Raw genomic sequence first — 13378 nt, forward strand, 5'->3', positions numbered from 1 at the left:
CAAGCAATTCTCTGTAGATTACAACAAGACAAGACGTTCTCTCTGAATGGGGAATCCCTTGGTTCGCAATGCCCATTTACCAGCTGCTTCAGCAGAAGTCTGCCGTGAGTATCCTTCGGCTTGTCGACCTGCTCCATTAGGTAGGATATCCGCATCTGCGCCCGTGCCTCACATGCCTCGAGTCTAGTTAGCCTAATCGCATCGCATGGAAGCCTTTCTACTCTCTGTTGGGAATTATTTGTTACGCTGCCCGGATTGAATCCACATTCTAGACAATCGCAGCCAGCTCAAGCATTTCTGGTCTATTTGATTCACATCGTTCCTGGGGATCTACTCGATTGCACTCGTCCTGCCACTTGAAAGTCTCCGGTCCGCAGAGGATGTTCTCTCTGACTTCAGTCCTTATCCCATTCGTGACCATCCCTCGGACAGACAGTTACCTTCGCGAAGGTCAACGCTTGAGAGCAGGGCCCACAGTCTCGGCCAGGTTTCATCCTTGGGCAGCATGTCCCCCCCTCTCCCTCTCCCTCTCCCTCTCTGTCTCGGAATGCCAGCGGACGGGCGCAGCTACTTAAGCACGTGTGACGTCTCAAGCCTCTTCACGGGCTAATGTGGCACACACACACACACTCAGAGACAGAACGAGTGAGAGAGAGAGAGAGAGTGATTCACTGCTGTCTTCTTGGGGAAAGTAGGTGAAAACCGAATCCTTATTCATGAATACTCGCCGAGGCGTGCCGTCATCGTCATTATCCTCTCCAGACGTCGCCGCAAGTTGTGTTCGCGCGTGAAAATGCGTTTTAAGATTCACACCTACTTGAGTGCGAGTAGGTGTATTCAAAAAGCCCTGTGAATGACAGTGAATGTCGTGCGAGTCTCGAGTGCCAAATGTAAATGAAGCACGCAATGGAAACGCTTAATAGACGAGGTGAATGTGAAAAATCGTGCTTGCAAGGGAAATGAATGCAAAGTTTCATAAATTGTCTTAATAAACGCAGCTTTTATTCAATTTAACACTCATGCGTAGATTGAATACCATGAAATAGCTACAAAATGCTCAAATGTGTTCTATTCAAAATTCGAACTCAATGGAATTATTTGTGTCAAAAAGTATTCGCTTGCATTCATTTATTGACGGAAGCGTTTGAATATACACTCACTCAATGATTCAAAAAGTTGGCCTGAATCTAGACATATTCATATCGAAATTTATGAATGAATCTCTCGTTAGAATGCTTATGGCAAATGTACTCATTTGTATTCAATGTGTATTCACAGTATATTCATTATATTTAGTCGAGTATTTATTGCCAAAGTTCATGAATGAATCACCCAAAAGCTAAATTCACTCTCTAGATTCTATTCAATGCATATTCATGAGTGTGAATTGAATATTCATTAGAGGACTTAAATAAGCATCTCAGCTTAGAATGCACGAGTTTTCGTGAATATTGAAACATTTGTGAAATGTACTCAGCTGTATTCACATGTCCTTGATGAATCACTCTCGGTTAACGAATGCCGCATCTATGTGAATACGAACCCTTTTTATTTGCTTCAGTTTTCTAGAGTCACAGTATTCACGGCAAAAGGTTAATGAATGAATAGCAACAAACGAATACCGAGTAGCATTAAAAGGAATATACAAACGAAGTTATTCACTTGCACTCATAACTATTTGACTAAATATATATACTATGATTGACGAGCTGAAAGTGTTAGACTTATGATAATTCAGTTCGGCATCTATTCATTCACTCGCACTCATTCGATTCGCGGTTAGCCTTGGCTTTCGCTTTTGTTTTAAAGCTACAAATTTGTTTGACGCCTCGTCGGCGCTTAAGCCCCTGCGAATGAATGGTTGGCTGGCGAAATAGCAAGAAGAAAAAATAAATAAAATACTAAGCAAATATTTGCAAATAGTTTTGCGAAAGCGGCGAAAAACTTTTGCGAGCCTGCAGTCTGCAGCGCGTCTGGGGCGTGCCGCATGGCCACGCCCACCATTGACGCGCCACAACAAAGGCGCCCACAAGCGCTTATAAATATATGTAACTTGCATTTGTGCCTCGCCTCCGTCTCCGTCTCCGTCTCGCTCGCTCCACTCGCCCGCTCCACTCGCTACTCGCTCGTTGCGGCACTCGTTAATCCTTAAGCTCATTAGCAGCTGGCGCTCAAGTGTGAAACTAAACCAAGTGCCCTTCCATAAACATAACCACTCCAAATGGCAAACCCCCACCCCCCTCTCCACTCCCCCTTCTCGCACCTCTACCCTTCGTTCAGTTGCTGGCACATTTCCGGCTAACAAAAATTCCAACAGCGAGTACTTTTCTTATTTTTTTTTTTTTTTTGCCTCTACTCGCTGCAGTTCATTCGCCCTGCTGCCGCCCCTTGACCGCGCCCACATTGTAATGAGTTTAGCCAGGCTGTTGGCCGTATAGCGGGAGGGGTGGGGGAGTAGGAAGGTCTGCCAGCTGGTCGCACAGAAGCTGAATGCTTCGAAAGTGTTGCGCCTAACATGCAATTGTTTAAGCACTCGCTCTCGCTCCCACTCGCTCGCTCTGTCTCGCTCGCACTCGTTCGAGTGGCTTGTAAAAGTTTTAAGTACTCATACGTTTGTTCTACCGTACGGTGCAAACACCGACACACACACACACACACGCACAGCCGCAGCTTGTGGCAAGGCGCCTGCCACATGTGTAAGTTGCAACTTTTGTGCACGCCACATGCGCCTCTTGTTGCTGTTGTTGCTGTTGCATGCAAATAGCATTGAGACGTTCTTGTTGTTGTTTGCCAGCCGCTCCCCCCACCCCTTGCCCCATTGCCCCATTGCCCGCCAGCGCCTACGTCGAGCCGCCAAAACAAGTGCGAAAACTACAACTTGTTGTTGCAAGCAGTTGTTGCAAGTTGCCGCCGTTGTTGTTGCTGTTGTTGTTGCCGTTGTTGTTGTTGCACCATCATCATCATCAATGTCAAAATTATTGTTTTTGTTATTGCTGGCAGGCATAATCCCCACCAGCCGCCCCTTGCCACACGCCCCTCGTCCCTCGTCCCTCGTCCCAGCCGCCGAACACACCCACTTGACAGTTGGAGCCGTGTGCTTGCCGCTTGCGAGTGTTTATTTATTATTATTTTGCTTCTTCTTCTTTCTCTTGTTGTTTTTTTTTAGCACTCGTGTATGTTTTCAAGTTTTAATTGCCATTTGGTTTATTCACACTCACGTCGCACTCATAAATCATTCGTTTCGTTATTCTTGTGAGTGCAAGTGCATAAAATGTGTGTGAATATTCGATTAGCTGAATTGTTAGCTTGACGCATTCGTGTTTGTTAAATATACTCATTTAGCCATATTTGGGCTATATTCATATTGGGCAAGCTTATATTCAATGTATTTCAAGCTATTTCCAACACTATTCGTTTGGTATTCAATTAAATGCTTCGAGTATTCATATTAGGCAAGTACATATTCAAGGCATTTCAAGTTATTCACTTGAATATGTGGCACTATTCGTTTGGTATTCAGTTCAATTTTTAGATAATTCACATTAAGCAAGTGGTACTACAAGTTATTCACAGTATTCACTTGAATATGCAACACTATTCGTTTAGTATTCAGTTGAATTATGGTAAAACTCGTATGATTCACATGGGCTCTAACACTATTCGTTTCTTACAGAATCCATTTCTAGCAATCATGCAAAATCATTCATTGTATTCACTCGAATAGCTAACACTATTCGTATAGTATTCAGCTTAGTTTTCAGAGAACTTTACATCTATTCAGGTAAATTCTGTCGAAACTGAAGCTCTTCATATGATTCACTTTAATATTCACCAATATTCGTTGATTCCTAGCATTCATATACATGCATATTAGTATGTCTACAAATTATGCACAAGAGTATTCGATGGGTATTCATTTCAATTCATATCGAGGTAATTCATTTACGCAGCAAACATTTCTGTGATATTCGTTTCAAATCTTTTAGACTTTCGCATATATTTAGTGTTATTCACACATAATTGAATATATGCTTGAATGTATTCAAAAATGCGTATGCTAATTTTGAGTGTTTATTATAAAAGTGTTTGTAATTCGTTTGATTTGGTTCAATCATTTGATTCATTCGAACATTCAACCAAAAAAATGTGTCGCCAAACACAGTTGCCCCCCTCTCTCTCTCTCTCTCTCTCTCTCTCCCGCTCTCTCGCTCGCACGCGTTGCGAATATTCAGAGAAACCAATCGCAATCATTTGAATACTCGCGACGACTGTCGCGACGGACTGATTCAATTAGCGCAACGCATTTGAATCTTGTTATTCGTTATTCGCAATTCGCTATTCGTTATTCGTTAGTCGTTATTCGTTTCGCTTGGCCCCCTCGCTCGGGCGCGACTCGCAGAGATGCGCGACAAAATGTCGCTGCCAATTAAATCGCCCAAGCGAATTGCGTGAAATCTTGTCGCCCACCCCCTTCCCTCGCACCCGCCTGGCTTGTGCTTGTTGTGACTTATCAATTAATTGAAATTGCTGCTAAAATGAATTCTCGACTCGCCCGACACACTTGACGACACTTTTGGCGCGTGAAAGTGCAAAGACAACCACAAGCAGCCGGCAAAGTGCGCCCAGTCGAGACCGACTGCCGAATACCCTGCAGCATCTTTACATGCATATGAAATGACTTGAACAACAACTAATTATGCCAGTGGAATTCAGATAGCATATATAGCCAAATATATCGACCGATTATTCCAATAGCAGCTATATAAAATGCATTGCCCATGAATTGTTCGTTTCTTAAAAATAGACTCCAGGTTGAGCCCTATTCGATTGTTCCAATACTACTTATATAAGAACTGAATAATCGATGTGCCAATCTCACAGTTATTTTCATTTCATTATCTTTGTCGAATCGAATTGCATTAAGCGATCCGTAACAAATAGTTGCTATATATATCACAGACAATGTTCGTATATTATTCATCCAAGTCAAAATTTGATTTTCAATATCTTAAGTGTATCCCAATATCTCGGCTTTGGCCAAAGATGTTCCATATAAGAACTAAATCCTTGACTCAGCTTTCACAGATATTATATGCTTATATATATAAGTATCTGAGTATCTGATTGATTATTCCAATATTTGTATAAGTTGTTCACAAAGAACTCAAACTTCGAGCAAAGCAATCCACTTGCCAAAGCCAAAAGAGGCTCTAGTCTTCACGGATTATATATATATATATCTATATCTATATGTATATATATGGATAGATATCTTAGCACTCGATTTAGATTTTCGCTGACGACATGCTTTGATTTGCGGCTGCGGCTTCTAATTGAAAGCGACAAAGCGCATAGACAAACATTTCTCTTCTCTCTCTCTCTCTCTCTCTCGCTCTCTCTCTCTCTGTCTCTCTTACAGCTAGCCGCCCCCTGTTGGCTCTCTAATTAATGTCAGGCCCGTTTCGTGCGTTAATGTGTTAAAGGGCCGGGCCAAAGGCATCTTTGGCCAAATGTTTAATGACACGACCCCGAAATAGTCCAGCCCCAGTACCGCCGCCCACCACCCCCCCACCCCTTTGCGGGTCACCGCCTGTCAAAGTTCACTTGTTTAATTTTCATAAATAAAAATGGCTCGAGCACCTGCCCCTGCCACTGCCCCTGCAACCGCCTCTTTGCGCGTTTGGGTAAATATTCAGCTGACGTTCCAGGACGCAATCAAAGTGCACTGGCACGCCCCCACGCCCTCCCCCACCCCCTCCACACCTCAATTAAATGGGCGTAACGCATTTTCTTTTACTTTTACTTCAGGTATTTTTCTGCTCCTTCTCTACTATTTTTTTGTTCTTCTTCAAAAGTTTCGACCACGCGTTTTGCCTCTTGTTTTTTTTTTCCACACACCAATGTCATTAGGGCAGGCGGTAGGGGGGGGGGGTGTAGTGGGGTAGGGGATGTGCAACCCCTTGTAGCCAGAACTAAACCCCCCACCCCTTATAATTGTGTTGAACAGCAGGGCTTTATATATATATATAATTAAGTTTTGCACGTTAGGTTACTATAAAAAAATATATTTCAATTTATTATTTTCACTTAACGGCTACTTTTGTTGAGTACATTCAGATTTGCTTCCCGAATATGAACTGATTTATCTAACTGTTGCGGTCGCTTAGCAAACTTCGCTTTGAGAGAGTTTGAGTCAAAATTGAGTGAAGTTTGAGCTGCGTCAGCAATTATGCGTGGGATAGTACTCTGATGGGAACATTGACAGTGGCGTGATATTTAGGGTGAATTGTTTATGTCTACCAAAGGGGGACAGTTTGATCTTGACCAATGTCGATGTTATCACCAGGCTCTTTGTTTACAATATTAGAAATGTTTATAATTGTGCTTATGCTTATGTGCTAAGTTATGTTAAAGGGTGGGTGCGACTATGGATATGTCACTCCCCCAACCATTAGAAAAGTGCCTGTCCTCAGGTGTTTAAGTTTGGATATAGTGTAACATTTTCTTCTTTTACAATTGGTATATCTCCTATTATTGTAGGTGTTTCTTCTACTTTGGGTTTTTTATATTTTATAATTAATTTCTTAGGTATGCTTTTGAACTTATATGTCAAATACAGTGTTAAACTTATTAATATGATTACAAATATGGTTATTGTAATTATCTGGAATACATTGTTAAATTTTGTATGTGCATTTATAATTTGTTTCGTTTGTACAAACGAAAGTGGTTCTAATTTTATAACATCATTGCTTACGTAAATGCTTTGAGTATAATCTAACATATTGTTTGAAATTGAAATTTCATTAATTTGCAATGAACAATTAAAGATTTTTATTATATTGTTTCCTTCTATTGTTATTTCGTTATTTATACAATTATGGTTTAATATAGTTTTTGGTAAATTCCAAGTTAAAATTATATTTGGTTCTATGTAGTTGATTTGAAAATTTTGCAAAATTTTAGTATAACTACATTCTGATGTTATTTGGTTTAAAATTCCTGTTAAACATTCATTATTAATTAATTTTTTTGTTTCTCTGCTATAAACTTTTTTATCTTGGGTAAAATATTTTTCATGAGCTATTTCTGTCAAAATATTATTATTTTCATCCGGGTATGGAATTATTTCGAATACCGGGCTTTTTATTATTTCTCGAGGAATATGGGATATTATCAGTATTTCGTTTGTATCTGATTTAAACCAAGTGGAAGTTTTTGTATTCAACAATTTCTCAGAATTAACATGCAACAAATAGTCATGTTTTAGTAATTTTGGGTTAAAAATTCCTAATCTTGTGAGCTGCATTCCCATCTCAATGTCTTCTATATATTCTGTAAAGTGTTGTAAGTTAAATATAAGGATATCTAATTTCTTTCCTTTTTGTTTCTCTTGATCTAGTTCGTTCATGATTTCTATTCCTTTGTTTATAGCTTCTATTATATAATTTAATTCGTTAACCTGGACGCTGTTTTCTGCTAAGTTGCTTATTTTTTGTTCAATTTCTGCTTTGTCTTCTTGATCTAATGTTCCAAATAAGTATTTATATGCTGTTCCTACTATGTTAACTAAACCTCTTTTGCTGCGTTTGGCTATTTTTAAGCCGTTTATTTCTCTGTTTAATTTTTCTACTAGGTATTCGATTTGTATAAGGTTATTGAATTCTTTACTTTGTTCAATTAAATTGTTAAAAGTTTCTTCGGTTTTTGTTATATTAACCGTTAAACAGTGGAATTCGTAATCTGTCGGAATGTCTATGGTTCCTGTTTTAAATATGAGATATCCGTTATGGGCTTTGATAGGATTAATTTCAATACTCTGTGCATTTATATAGTTTACAGTTATTGATAGTAATATTATAATAATTAATTTAAGCTGGTGCTTGTATGTTTTGATCGCTGTCTGTTGTTGACCTGTAATTGTTATATTTGCTTTGATTAGTCTTCTTTTTCTTTTTGAATTTGGTTTTGTAATGTGTTATTTTCCTGCCTCTGTTAGTTTCCTCAAAATGTTTGTCGTCGATTTGTCTTAGTTCTCCTGTTTTCTTGAACGGGGTTGTCGTCTTTGATTTAACTAACGGTGAGTGTTTGTATCTAGTGTCAATTTCATAATTTGTTCGTTTTTTGTTGAGATTATTTATTAGTTTTTCTTTATTAGCTTGAGTGTCATACTCTGGTGTACCTGCATATATGAATATGTCCGCTGGTGTTCTGTTAGTCGTTTTGTGCTTTGTTTTATGATTGTACGTGTAGAGTATAGTTTCAAATTTTGTAAGTTTATTTTCGACGTCTGAGTCGCTGTTAATGATTCTTAGTTTTTCGTTAACTGTCTTATGAAATCGTTCTACGTCGGATATACCATTTTTACTAGTGGTTATATTAATATTTACTGCTTCTGATTTTAGCCATAATTGTAAAGCTGTGCACATAAAAGCTGAGTCTTTGTCTGCCTTTATTTCGATGGGTTTACCCATTTGGTTGAACACTTGTAATATAGCTCGTTTGGTTTCTAGCCAGTCTCTACTTTTTATTTCTATTAATGATGCAAATTTTGAATAGATATCAATGCAAGATAAAAATTGTTTATCTCCTACTATGTAAAAATCCATTACATATTTTTCTCGGATATTAGCGATTTCCGGAGTTATTTCGAAAGTTAATTTTGTATCTCTGTGTTCTGTTTTTGCGATGTTGCAAATCTCACATTCATTTATTAGATTTTGAATTAAATTTTGATAATCTGGGAAATAGTGGGTTGCTTTGAACCAATTAATAGTTTTTTCAATTCCTGGATGTAATAATTCTTTGTGCTTTTTTAATATTAATTCTTTGAATTCTGCGTATGTTTGAAGGTCTATTAATTTTGTACTAGTTTTCATTGCCTTTGTTGAATTATTTGGACTTATTATTTCTAAGTAGGCTTCTTGAAAAATTGGAAAATCTGCTTCGTTGTGGAAGTATAGCACACTTTTCTTTGTGCATAAGTATTCTGTTATTAATTCTTTGGCATGCGTATTAGTCATGTCTTTGTACGTAATTTTTATGTTGGTTTTGTGAAAGTAATTCGTAACTTTTGTTTCGTTCTCGGTTCCTTTTTCAAATTCTATTTGTCGATTATAATAATTAAGTGGTCTTTCTGTGATTTGTAAATGGTTACTGTTGTCTTCTTGAGCACTATGTATTGTTGCTCTTGTGCTAATTGTATCTTCGCCTAAGAAGTTTTCGTTTAATTGAATTCTGGACAGAGCATCTGCCACATAATTTTCTTTTCCTGGGACGTATTTAATTTGGAAATCAAACTCATTTAGCTTGATCTTCCACCTTTGTAATTTCATGTTAGGTTCTTTCATATTATTTAACCAGACGAGTGGTCTGTGATCACTAAGGATTTGAAATTGTCGACCAAAGAGATAGGACCTAAAGTATTTAGTGGCCCAAACGATTGCTAATAATTCTTTTTCAATCGTTGAATAATTTAACTCATGCTCGTTGAGAGTTCTACTTGCATAGCATATAGGCTTATGCTCTTGCGAAAGGACGGCCCCTATTGCCATATTACTCGCGTCTGTAGTTAATGAAAATGGTTTTTCGAAGTTAGGGTATATTAAAATTGGGTCGGATGTTATGAGTACTTTTAGCTTTTCAAACGCTAGTTCGTAGTCTCTGTCTTTTATATTGATTTTTGCTCCCTTTTTTAATTTAAGTGTTAATGGTTTTACTATATTAGCGAAATTTGGTATAAATTTCCTATAGAAACCACATAATCCTAGAAATGATTTAATTTCTTTTGGGGTTTTTGGAATTGGGAATTTGACAATTGCTTGTATCTTGTTGGGATTTGGTTTTATACCCTCAGTTGTGATGATGTGACCGAGAAATTCAGTTTCTTTTCTCATAAACTCGCATTTATCCAACTGTAGTTTTAAGTTAGCTTCTCTAAGCTTCTTAAATACCTTTTGTAGCGACAAAATGTGTTCCTCCAATGAAGTGGAAAAAATAATAATGTCGTCTAAGTAGACCAGACAATCCTTAAAAATTAAATCTTCTAAGAGATTGTTCATACAACGTTGGAACGTTGCAGGTGCATTCTTAAGACCAAATGGCATGCGAGTGTACTCGTAATGGCCATGTTTAGTCGAAAATGCGGTCTTGGGTATTGAACCAGGATCCATTTGGATTTGGTGAAAGCCTTTGGCTAGATCAATGGTTGTGAAATATTGACATTTTCCAAGTTTGTCTAATATTTCATCCATGATCGGGATAGGGTATTTATCATTAATAGTTAGTTCATTGAGATTGCGGTAATCTATGACTAACCGGAACTTTTGCTTTCCAGATGCATCGTTTTTCTTTGGAACGATTATTACTGGTGAGCAGTAAGGGGATTTGGATTTACGTATGATATTTTGTTTTATCATATCGCTTATTTGTTTATTTACTTCCTCATCGTATATTTGAGGATATTTGTATGGACGCTTGTAAATTGGGTCCTCATGTTTTGTTAGAATTTTGTGTTTAATTGTACTAGTGAAAGTCAAATTGTCACCTTCATGGTACTGGATATCACGAAATTCATGTAAAACTTTTTTTATTTTTTCTTTTTCTTCTGAGTTTAGGTGCTCTAGCCTAAACTCATTGTTTTCTATTAATTCATTATTTATAGCGAAGTTAAATGGTCTGTCCTCTGTTGAGGGTGGATCAAGGCACTCTTGTGCGGTCATGTCCTCTTCGACCTCTTCGTCGTTATATCTAAAACAAAAGTTAAATTCTCCTAAGGTTACGGATCCTTGTGCATAGTCTATTTTTGCTTGACATGCCTCAAGGTATTCTCTCCCAATCAGAACATCATAATGCTCTGAGAAGTCGTGAATATAGAATTTTTGTTTGCTCGGACAAATTTTGCTTGCTCCTAATCGTATACTTTGTTTTAATTCAATAACACCATTTATGGTGTGAACCTTTAATGTTTCGTTGTAAACTGGAAAATTTAAGCGGTTAGTTTTCATTAGATTAATGGTTGAACCTGTGTCGATGACACATTTTAGAACTTCGTCATTCATAATCAATTTTATGAATGGATTTCTTCTGTTTGTTCCGAGGCTTGCTGATGAAAATTTTCGGATGTATCCATTTTCATCTGCCCACTGTTACTATCTCTTTGACGTTTAGTCGGAGGGTTTGGTGCATTCAAGCGTGAATGGGACTGATTTTGGTAGTTTAAGGGATTTTGGTATCTACCTTGACTTAATTTCTGTTGGAACTCGTGGTGAGCTTTCTGATTGTCTTCGGACTTATTATGCTGTTTATTTTGTGCGTGATAACTCTGATTCGTGTTGGAATAGCCACTTGAAATGGTGGTTGGGTTAGCATTTTGCTGATAATTTCCCATGTTCCTACGATTGTTATTTGGATTTCCCTGAACATTATTATTTTTAGGTTTTTCAGTAACGCTATTTTCATATAATCCCTCTCTTTGAGCTACTTGCTTTAGTTTTTGTGTCGACGTAATGTCGTGTCTGGCTAACATCATGAAAAGCCTATCTGGTAATTTTTTTGTAATAACATCTTTGATTGTGTTATTCATAGCATTTGTATAAAGGGTTGTATTGCTAGGTATATTTTCTAGTGCTAACTTATTTAAAATAACAAAAGATTTATTCTCGAGCTCCTCGATGAACTTACGGACGTTTCCTTGGTAATTCGTGTTGTATAAGCGTCGAAGGAGTTCTTCAAATGGTGTCTGCACTTTGTATTCTTCAATCAATGCGTTTCTCAGCTCCTGCCAAGTGTTGGCTGCTGTCCTTTGTGATATTCTCTGAGCATCTCCTGTGACTTGCAATTCGATGGCTCCGTATAAGATGCTATGTTGTCTAACATCTCGGGTTGGATACAGGTGTAGGATGTAATCTATCCTTTTAATGAAGGCGTTTAGTTGATCCGTTGATCCGTCAAAGCTTGGCACCTGTCTAAGTTGTGAAAGGGCCTGGTTGAGGTGTTGTTCTGATAATTCCATTGTCATCTTGGTGTAATACACTTTTTTTTGAATAGTTTTGAGTTTGTAGGTTTGAACTTTATTGTTCTTTGATTTTGCACTTTTATTTTAGGTTAAAGTTTGTGATGGATTATTGGTTAAATGTTTTTTTTTTTTTTTGTGTGTGTGTCTTAAAAAGACTCAGTAATAACGTATTGCAGGGATCAAACGATATGCAAAGCCAGTCGTTATTAACTGTAGTAGCTTTATTGCCCAAAGGGTCAATATTATTAAGCTACTAATGACCCGAAGGTTCTTGTGCGGATACGTATTCGAGAAAATTTTTATTACACTCCGACAACACTTTCGGTCGCGATTGTGCGTTAGATCTGGGAATTAATTATCCTTTAGCGATCTTTAATTTTTCCCGACGTATCCTACCGGCTGCGCCAATTAAGTTTTGCACGTTAGGTTACTATAAAAAAATATATTTCAATTTATTATTTTCACTTAACGGCTACTTTTGTTGAGTACATTCAGATTTGCTTCCCGAATATGAACTGATTTATCTAACTGTTGCGGTCGCTTAGCAAACTTCGCTTTGAGAGAGTTTGAGTCAAAATTGAGTGAAGTTTGAGCTGCGTCAGCAATTATGCGTGGGATAGTACTCTGATGGGAACATTGACAGTGGCGTGATATTTAGGGTGAATTGTTTATGTCTACCAAAGGGGGACAGTTTGATCTTGACCAATGTCGATGTTATCACCAGGCTCTTTGTTTACAATATTAGAAATGTTTATAATTGTGCTTATGCTTATGTGCTAAGTTATGTTAAAGGGTGGGTGCGACTATGGATATGTCACTATATATATATATATATCTATTATTTTTTTTTTCCTTTCTTGTTTGGGACATTATCGATGTGCTAAGTTGACAAATGTGTGGCAAGTACGACCCCCCCACCCTCCCCCCTCCCCTCCCCCCTAGTTCGTTGGGCTGCTACAAAATGCTGGCAATTGTGTTGGCATTTTTATGTAGCCGCTCGACAATTTTGGGCCCATGAAAAATGCATAATAATTGCAGTCGGCCGCGACAGGCGACAGGACAATATGAACAGGACTCAGCCGGGGGCAAGCGTGTGGGTGGCCCTGTGAAATGAAAAATGCATGTGTGCCTCGTCCAATTTGTGCGTAATTTCGCATGTGAAATTCATTTGGAATTCGTAAACGTGGCCATTTAACTATTTGTGTAATTATGGCTAACGATCTCTCAAATTAGCCCAGGGACACGCTTCGATTGTGACAAATATCAATTACATAAACGTTGCGACAATTGAAATATTCGCAGCAAATATGACAAATTATGTGAATTGCTCAATTTTTGTTTTTTTCCCACATACCTATCCGA

General features: G+C 38.0%; 1 protein-coding gene across 5 annotated transcripts in view; it reads left to right on the forward strand.

Moving 5' to 3' along the window:
* Positions 1–13378, forward strand: part of bi (T-box transcription factor bifid) — a 110714-nt gene that overhangs the window by 18186 nt on the left and 79150 nt on the right. The window lies entirely within an intron of this gene.

Source organism: Drosophila virilis, chromosome X, assembly GCF_030788295.1.
Source record: "Drosophila virilis strain 15010-1051.87 chromosome X, Dvir_AGI_RSII-ME, whole genome shotgun sequence".
Classification (NCBI taxonomy): domain Eukaryota; kingdom Metazoa; phylum Arthropoda; class Insecta; order Diptera; family Drosophilidae; genus Drosophila; species Drosophila virilis.